We start from the raw sequence: 10,511 nt of genomic DNA on the forward strand, positions 1-10,511 counted from the left end.
TGATCTATATGGTGAGAGGTATAGTATCTCTGAACTATATTGTGAGAGGTACAGTATCTCTGATCTATAGGAGGTGAGAGGTATAGTATCTCCATTCTATAGGAGGTAAGAGGTATAGTATCTCCAATCTATAGGAGGTAAGAGGTATAGTATCTCCAATCTATAGGAGGTAAGAGGTATAGTATCTCCATTCTATAGGAGGTAAGAGGTATAGTATCTCCAATCTATAGGAGGTGAGAGGTATAGTATCTCTGATCTATATGGTGAGAGGTATAGTATCTCTGATCTATATGGTGAGAGGTATAGTATCTCTGATCTATATGGTGAGAGGTATAGTATCTCTGATCTATATGGTGAGAGGTATAGTATCTCTGATCTATATGGTGAGAGGGTTTATCTATAGGGGGTAATAGGTACAGAACCTCTGATCTATAGGGTTTATCTATAGGGGGTAATAGGTACAGGCCATCTGATCTATAGGGTTTATCTATAGGGGGTAATAGGTACAGAACCTCTGATCTATAGGGTTTATCTATAGGGGGTAATAGGTACAGGCCATCTGATCTATAGGGTTTATCTATAGGGGGTAATAGGTACAGAACCTCTGATCTATAGGGTTTATCTATAGGGGGTAATAGGTACAGGCCATCTGATCTATAGGGTTTATCTATAGGGGGTAATAGGTACAGAACCTCTGATCTATAGGGTTTATCTATAGGGGGTAATAGGTACATAACCTCTGATCTATAGGGTTTAATAGGTACATAACCTCTGATCTATAGGGGGTAATAGGTACAGAACCTCTGATCTATAGGGTTTATCTATAGGGGGTAATAGGTACAGAACCTCTGATCTATAGGGTTTATCTATAGGGGGTAATAGGTACAGAACCTCTGATCTATAGGGTTTATCTATAGGGGGTAATAGGTATATTCCCTGTTTGACCGCAGTGTTTTATGGGTGTAATGACTCATAGTGTGGGACTCTATAGGTATACGGTCAGTAGTAGTGTCCTATATATTAGATAGGGTGTCATTTGGGATGGAGCCTGTGCCTCTCATATTGTATCATTTGTCCCCAGAGTGATCGTCTACTGATCGTCTTATGAAACTTTATGAGACATTTTTATAATTCCCTCCATGGCCACCTGGGGGCACTCTGACCACATTCAAGAGGATTTCTTCCTGTACCTTTTAGTTGTTTGGTCTTCTGAGGAATTTAGACCAACCTCTTCTCTCTCTCTCTCGCTCTCCTTCTCTCTCTACCTCTTCTCTCTCTCTCGCTCTCCTTCTCTCTCTATCTCTGTCTCTCTCTGTGTAGTCCTAACCCTGTATAGTCCTAACCCTGTATAGTCCTAACCCTGTATAGTCCTAACCCTGTATAGTCCTAACCCTGTGTGGTACTAACCCTGTATAGTCCTAACCCTGTATAGTACTAACCCTGTTTAGTCCTAACCCTGTATGGTCCTAACCCTGTATAGTCCTAACCCTGTATAGTCCTAACCCTGTATAGTCCTAACCCTGTATAGTCCTAACCCTGTATAGTCCTAACCCTGTTTAGTCCTAACCCTGTATAGTCCTAACCCTGTATAGTCCTAACCCTGTATAGTCCTAACCCTGTATAGTCCTAACCCTGTATAGTCCTAACCCTGTATAGTCCTAACCCTGTATAGTCCTAACCCTGTTTAGTCCTAACCCTGTATAGTCCTAACCCTGTTTAGTCCTAACCCTGTATAGTCCTAATCCTGTATAGTCCTAACCCTGTATAGTCCTAACCCTGTGTGGTCCTAACCCTGTGTGGTACTAACCCTGTATGGTCCTAACCCTGTATAGTCCTAACCCTGTATAGTCCTAACCCTGTATGGTCCTAACCCTGTATAGTCCTAACCCTGTATAGTCCTAACCCTGTATGGGCCTGCTGAGCTCAACCCTAGGCCAGGTCTCAGACAAGGTTAGTGATGTAGTCAACATGGTCAACCGCTCTGCCTCTCTCTTCAGTACCAGAGGAAACCAGACCAGGTGTCTCTCCTGGACATTTAGGACCTCTCTCTCTCTTCAGTACCAGAGGAAACCAGACCAGGTGTCTCTCCTGGACATTTAGGACCTCTCTCTCTCTTCAGTACCAGAGGAAACCAGACCAGGTGTCTCTCCTGGACATTTAGGACCTCTCTCTCTCTTCAGTACCAGAGGAAACCAGACCAGGTGTCTCTCCTGGACATTTAGGACCTCTCTCTCTCTTCAGTACCAGAGGAAACCAGACCAGGTGTCTCTCCTGGACATTTAGAAGGAGGCCAAATGCCAAGAGCTCAGCAATTACAACTCTAATTTGATTGGATTAGCAATTAGTACACAGTTTGAGTGAGAAGCAGACAAACACTTATAACTGTAGGGACAGACAGGTGCAGACAGACAGGTGAAGACAGACACCTACAGCTGTAGGGACAGACAGGTGAAGACAGACACCTACTGCTGTAGGGACAGACAGGTGAAGACAGACAGGTGCAGACAGACACCTACAGCTGTAGGGACAGACAGGTGAAGACAAACAGGTGCAGACAGACACCTACAGCTGTAGGGACAGACAGGTGAAGACAGACACCTACTGCTGTAGGGGCAGACAGGTGAAGACAGACAGGTGCAGACAGACACCTACAGCTGTAGGGACAGACAGGTGAAGACAGACAGGTGCAGACAGACAGGTGCAGACAGACACCTACAGCTGTAGGGACAGACAGGTGAAGACAGACACCTACTGCTGTAGGGACAGACAGGTGCAGACAGACAGGTGCAGACAGACAGGTGCAGACAGACAGGTGCAGACAGACACCTACAGCTGTAGGGACAGACAGGTGCAGACAGACAGGTGCAGACAGACAGGTGCAGACAGACACCTACAGCTGCAGGGACAGACAGGTGCAGACAGACACCTACAGCTGTAGGGACAGACAGGTGCAGACAGACACAGCTGTAGGGACAGACAGGTGCAGACAGACAGGTGCAGACAGACACCTACAGCTGTAGGGACAGACAGGTGCAGACAGACAGGTGCAGACAGACACTCACTGCTGTAGGGACAGACAGACACCTACAGCTGTAGGGACAGGCAGGTACAGACAGACAGGTGCAGACAGACACTCACTGCTGTAGGGACAGACAGGTGCAGACAGACACCTACTGCTGCAGGGACAGACAGGTGCAGACAGACACTCACAGCTGTAGGGACAGACAGGTGCAGACAGACACCTACTGCTGCAGGGACAGACAGGTGCAGACAGACACCTACTGCTGCAGGGACAGACCGGTGCAGACAGACAGGTGCAGACAGACACCCACTGCTGCAGGGACAGACAGGTGCAGACAGACACCTACTGCTGCAGGGACAGACAGGTGCAGACAGACACCTACTGCTGCAGGGACAGACAGGTGCAGACAGACAGGTGCAGACAGACACCCACTGCTGTAGGGACAGACAGGTGCAGACAGACACCTACTGCTGCAGGGACAGACAGGTGCAGACAGACAGGTGCAGACAGACACTCACTGCTGCAGGGACAGACAGGTGCAGACAGACAGGTGCAGACAGACACCCACTGCTGTAGGGACAGACAGGTGCAGACAGACACCTACTGCTGCAGGGACAGACAGGTGCAGACAGACAGGTGCAGACAGACACCCACTGCTGTAGGGACAGACAGGTGCAGACAGACACCTACTGCTGCAGGGACAGACAGGTGCAGACAGACAGGTGCAGACAGACACCTACAGCTGTAGGGACAGACAGGTGCAGACAGACACTCACTGCTGCAGGGACAGACAGGTGCAGACAGACACTCACTGCTGCAGGGACAGACAGGTACACAGTTTCCCTGTTCCTTTCTTAAAAATATATATATTTTATTTTCATATGAACAGTGTTTGATTCATCTCTCCTAAAATCTAACTGCCCTATTCCCATTATGCTCAGCAAACAAAGCCTCCGCTATTCATGAGAAAATGTGTTTATTTCAAACGGCGGTTTATGGATCCTGGTCAAAAGTAGTCAGCTATGTAGGGAATGGGAATGCCATCTGGGAAGAACAGCTGGGAATGCCATCTGGGAAGAACAGCTGGGAATGCCATCTGGGAAGAACAGCTGGGAAATCACAGGGAAGAGGTACTTAAAGGACAATAATCAGGTTTGACATTTGGCTGTGAGAGTCCAAGCAGACGCTCATGAAGCACAGAAGGATTCTATCTGTGGGTTTCTGTATTCTCAGGGAGATTCTATCTGTGGGTTTCTGTATTCTCAGGGAGATTCTATCTGTGGGTTTCTGTATTCTCAGGGAGATTCTATCTGTGGGTTTCTGTATTCTCAGGGAGATTCTATCTGTGGGTTTCTGTATTCTCAGGGAGATTCTACCTGTGGGTTTCTGTATTCTCAGGGAGATTCTATCTGTGTACATCTGTGGTTTCTGTATTCTGTGATGACATTGAGTTCAACAATTCTAGACCTTTCGTTTTGGCATGTAGATTTAAATAGTCTTCTTTAAAAAATATAGATGTAAGAAGTCTTCCATTGTTTCTTTCCATTGCTCCCTCTATCTTCGGAGATCTGTTCATATTTCTCTCTTTCCATCCCATTATCTGGTCCTCTACCCTCATCCAGTCTCAGACACACACAAAGCGTTGCACAGTTCTTTACAATGTATTTGATCAATAATTGATAAAGACAATCTTCTCACTGTTGACAGAGAATGAGGAGAGAAAGACAGGGGACCTAAAGACAGGGGACCTATAGACAGGGGACCTAAAGACAGGGGACCTAAAGACAGGGGACCTATAGACAGGGGACCTAAAGACAGTGGACCTATAGACAGAGGACCTATAGACAGAGGACCTAAGGACAGAGGACCTATAGACAGAGGACCTAAGGACAGAGGACCCTGTAGACAGAGGACCTATAGACAGAGGACCTAAGGACAGAGGACCCTGTAGACAGAGGACCTATAGACAGTTGACCCTATAGACAGATGACCCTTTAGACAGAGGACCTATAGACAGAGGACCTAAGGACAGAGGAGAAAAAGACAGAGGACCTATAGACAGAGGACCTCTAGACAGAGGACCTATAGACATAGGACCTATAGACAGGGGACCTATAGACAGAGGACCTATAGACAGAGGACCTATAGACAGATGACCCTATAGACAGAGGACCTAAAGACAGAGGACCTATAGACAGAGGACCTAAAGACAGAGGACCTATAGACAGATGACCCTATAGACAGAGGACCTAAAGACAGAGGACCTAAAGACAGAGGACCTATAGACAGAGGACCTAAAGACAGAGGACCTATAGACAGATGACCCTATAGACAGAGGACCCTATAGACAGATGACCCTATAGACAGAGGACCCTATAGACAGAGGACCCTATAGACAGAGGACCCTATAGACAGAGGACCTATAGACAGAGGAACAAATAGACAGAGGACCTAAAGACAGAGGACCTAAAGACAGAGGACCTAAAGACAGAGGACCTATAGACAGAGGACCTATAGACAGAGGACCTAAAGACAGAGGACCTAAAGACAGAGGACCTAAAGACAGAGGACCTAAAGACAGAGGACCTAAAGACAGAGGACCTATAGACAGAGGACCTAAAGACAGAGGACCTAAAGACAGAGGACCTAAAGACAGAGGACCTATAGACAGATGACCCTATAGAGAGATGACCCTATAGACAGAGGACCCTATAGACAGATGACCCTATAGACAGATGACCCTATAGACAGAGGACCCTCTAGACAGAGGACCCTCTAGACAGAGGACCCTATAGACAGAGGACCCTCTAGACAGAGGACCCTCTAGACAGAGGACCTAAAGATAGAGGACCTAAAGACAGAGGACCTATAGACAGATGACCCTATAGACAGAGGACCTAAAGACAGAGGACCTAAAGACAGAGGACCTATAGACAGAGGACCTAAAGACAGAGGACCTATAGACAGATGACCCTATAGACAGAGGACCCTATAGACAGATGACCCTATAGACAGAGGACCCTATAGACAGAGGACCCTATAGACAGAGGACCCTATAGACAGAGGACCTATAGACAGAGGCACAAATAGACAGAGGACCTAAAGACAGAGGACCTAAAGACAGAGGACCTAAAGACAGAGGACCTAAAGACAGAGGACCTATAGACAGAGGACCTAAAGACAGAGGACCTAAAGACAGAGGACCTAAAGACAGAGGACCTAAAGACAGAGGACCTATAGACAGAGGACCTAAAGACAGAGGACCTAAAGACAGAGCACCTAAAGACAGAGGACCTATAGACAAATGACCCTATAGAGAGATGACCCTATAGACAGAGGACCCTATAGACAGATGACCCTATAGACAGATGACCCTATAGACAGAGGACCCTCTAGACAGAGGACCCTCTGACAGAGGACCCTCTAGACAGAGGACCTAAAGACAGAGGACCTAAAGACAGAGGACCTATAGACAGAGGACCCTAAAGACAGAGGACCTATAGACAGATGACCTAAAGACAGAGGACCTATAGACAGAGGACCCTATAGACAGAGGACCCTATAGACAGAGGACCTATAGACAGACCCTATAGACAGAGGACCCTATAGACAGAGGACCCTATAGACAGAGGACCAAATAGACAGAGGACCTAAAGACAGAGGACCTAAAGACAGAGGACCTAAAGACAGAGGACCTAAAGACAGAGGACCTAAAGACAGAGGACCTAAAGACAGAGGACCTAAAGACAGAGGACCTAAAGACAGAGGACCTAAAGACAGAGGACCTAAAGACAGAGGACCTATAGACAGAGGACCTAAAGACAGAGGACCTAAAGACAGAGGACCTATAGACAGATGACCTATAGACAGATGACCTATAGACAGAGGACCTAAGACAGATGACCCTATAGACAGGACCCTAAGACAGATGACAGAGAGGACCCTATAGACAGAGGACCTAAAGACAGAGGACCCTACAGAGGACCCTCTAGACAGAGGACCTATAGACAGAGGACCTAAAGAGGACCTATAGACAGAGGACCTATAGACAGAGGACCTATAGACAGAGGACCTAAAGACAGAGGACCTATAGACAGAGGACCTATAGACAGAGGACCTAAAGACAGAGGACCTATAGACAGAGGACCTATAGACAGAGGACCTAAGGACAGAGGACCCTGTAGACAGAGGACCTATAGACAGAGGACCTAAGGACAGAGGACCCTGTACCCTGTAGACAGAGGACCTATAGACAGTTGACCCTATAGACAGTTGACCCTATAGACAGATGACCCTTTAGACAGAGGACCTATAGACAGAGGACCTAAGGACAGAGGAGAAAAAGACAGAGGACCTATAGACAGAGGACCTCTAGACAGAGGACCTATAGACAGAGCACCTATAGACAGGGGACCTATAGACAGAGGACCTATAGACAGATGACCCTATAGACAGAGGACCTAAAGACAGAGGACCTAAAGACAGAGGACCTAAAGACAGAGGACCTATAGACAGAGGACCTATAGACAGAGGACCTATAGACAGAGGACCTACAGACAGAGGACCTAAAAACAGAGGGCCTATAGACAGAGGACCTAAGGACAGAGGAGATTAAGACAAATGACCTATAGACAGATGACCTACATACAGATGACCTATTGACAGAGGACCTATTGACAGAGGACCTATAGACAGAGGACCTATAGACAGATGACCCTATAGACAGAGGACCTAAGGACAGAGGAGATTAAGACAAAGGACCTATAGACAGATGACCTAGACAGATGACCTACATACAGATGACCTACAGACAGATGACCTATAGACAGAGGACCTATAGACAGAGGACCTATAGACAGAGGACCTATAGACAGAGGACCTAAGGACAGAGCACCTATAGACAGGGGACCCTGTAGACAGAGGACCTAAGGACAGAGCACCTAAGGACAGAGCACCTAAGGACAGAGCACCTAAGGACAGAAGACCTAAGGACAGAGGACCTAAGGACAGAGGACCTAAGGACAGAGGACCTAAGGACAGAGGACCTAAGGACAGAGGACCTATAGACAGGGGCCCCTGTAGACAGAGGACCTATAGACAGAGGACCTATAGACAGAGGACCTTTAGACAGAGGACCTTTAGACAGAGGACCTTAGACAGAGGACCTTTAGACAGAGGACCTATAGACAGAGGACCTATAGACAGAGGACCTATAGACAGAGGACCTAGACAGAGGACCTATAGACAGAGGACCTATAGACAGAGGACCTATAGACAGAGGACCTATAGACAGAGGACCTTAGACAGAGGACCTGTAGACAGAGGGACCTAAGGACAGAGGACCTAAGGACAGAGGACCTAAGGACAGAGGACCTAAGGACAGAGGACCTATAGACAGAGGACCTATAGACAGAGGACCTATAGACAGAGGACCTATAGACAGAGGACCTTTAGACAGAGGACCTATAGACAGAGGACCTATAGACAGAGGACCTATAGACAGAGGACCTATAGACAGAGGACCTATAGACAGAGGACCTATAGACAGAGGACCTAAGGACAGAGGACCTATAGACAGGGGACCCTGTAGACAGAGGACCTAAGGACAGAGGACCTAAGGACAGAGGACCTAAGGACAGAGGACCTAAGGACAGAGGACCTAAGGACAGAGGACCTATAGACAGAGGACCTATAGACAGAGGACCTATAGACAGAGGACCTATAGACAGAGGACCTAAAGACAGAGGAGACAAAGACAACCATTCGGTCTTCTCACAATCATTTCCACTCCAAGAAACATCAGTATCAAATAAACATGTTCTCCAAAATGAAAACCAAAATGCTATGATTGGGAACAGCGGGTGAGAACTAGTCTTCCTGAGACATTCAACTGTTCAGAAAATCATTTCCCAGACAGATTTGCCTGGTAGCTAGCAGATTTAGCCTTGCGCAGCAGGGCATCAGGGTCGACTTCTCCGTGGCAAACAGTTCCTCTGGCAATCATCGAATCCTTCTTGGTTACGAGGGCACTCAGCATGTCTGTACTGAGGGAGGCTCTGCACTGGGTTTTGTTCTTGGCAACAAGACTGAATATTCGTTCTCAGTCTGCATTGCAGTGGAATATGACCTTATCACCAGCATCACAGCCAAAAGGTGGGAGTAGACCAGACTGCCTCCCCTTCTCATTGTGCCTGATTTCTCTCCAGGCCTGTTCGGTCCACATGTTGACCAGGTTTTGCTCAAAGGTTGTTGCCTGATAAGAGTCTAAACTCATCTTCCACCAGATGAACAGAGGCTCCCTCAGGAACAACGCAGGGAAAGAGAGCCATGAAAAAGTTGAGGGATGAGAACCTGTCAGTCTGCCTGTTGGCGATGTCAGCGACCAAATGGACATTTCAGCAAACATGTCGTCTAGAAAATAAGTCTCTGACATCTGCATAGAAGGTCTTCAGCCCCAGCTTGCCTTGGCTTCCTCTGTCGGTGCGGGTGTCCTGTCCAATGGACAGCTCCTTGTCAGGAAGCTGGTTTTGTCTTTCCAGGTAGAGGCTTGACACCTCTACTTGTTTCTGCCGTCATGGTAGTGACAGCAGAAGGACAACATTCATTTCTGCAGTTGCATCTCTAAGGTTGACAGTAAAATTTGAATTCACGGCTCCTCTCATTTCATTGTAGAATCAGATTTCCGACATCACTTTTTTTTCATGAGCTTCACGTGCTTAGACAAAACATTATGGTTCAGATCAGTCCTCTGACAAGGTGTTTACAAAACATTATGGATCACACCTGGTTCAGATCAGTCCTCTGACAAGGTGTTTACAAAACATTATGGATCACACCTGGTTCAGATCAGTCCTCTGACAAGGTGTTTACAAAACATTATGGATCACACCTGGTTCAGATCAGTCCTCTGACAAGGTGTTTACAAAACATTATGGATCACACCTGGTTCAGATCAGTCCTCTGACAAGGTGTTTACAAAACATTATGGATCACACCTGGTTCAGATCAGTCCTCTGACAAGGTGTTTACAAAACATTAACAAAAGATTCATACTGACAAGTACAGAACAAATAAAATAAATATATGTTTTATGAAATTAGCACAGATTGCCTGTATGTCTATTCCGTTACATTAGTATAGAATGGAGATAATTAACCTATAACTTTTTATCTTCGTACAAGTTTAGTCTCCACAGTAGAGGAACGTGTCTCAAACAGGGCCAATCACTACGGCCAGCTCTCAAACGGGCCAATCACTACGGCCAGCTCTCAAACCGGGCCAATCACTACGGCCAGCTCTCAAACGGGGCCAATCACTACGGCCAGCTCTCAAACAGGGCCAATCACTACGGCCAGCTCTCAAACGGGCCAATCACTACGGCCAGCTCTCAAACGGGCCAATCACTACGGCCAGCTCTCAAACGGGCCAATCACTACGGCCAGCTCTCAAACAGGGCCAATCACTACGGCCAGCTCTCAAACGGGGCCAA

Source organism: Oncorhynchus keta, chromosome 20 (assembly GCF_023373465.1).
Source record: "Oncorhynchus keta strain PuntledgeMale-10-30-2019 chromosome 20, Oket_V2, whole genome shotgun sequence".
In the NCBI taxonomy this organism is placed as follows: domain Eukaryota; kingdom Metazoa; phylum Chordata; class Actinopteri; order Salmoniformes; family Salmonidae; genus Oncorhynchus; species Oncorhynchus keta.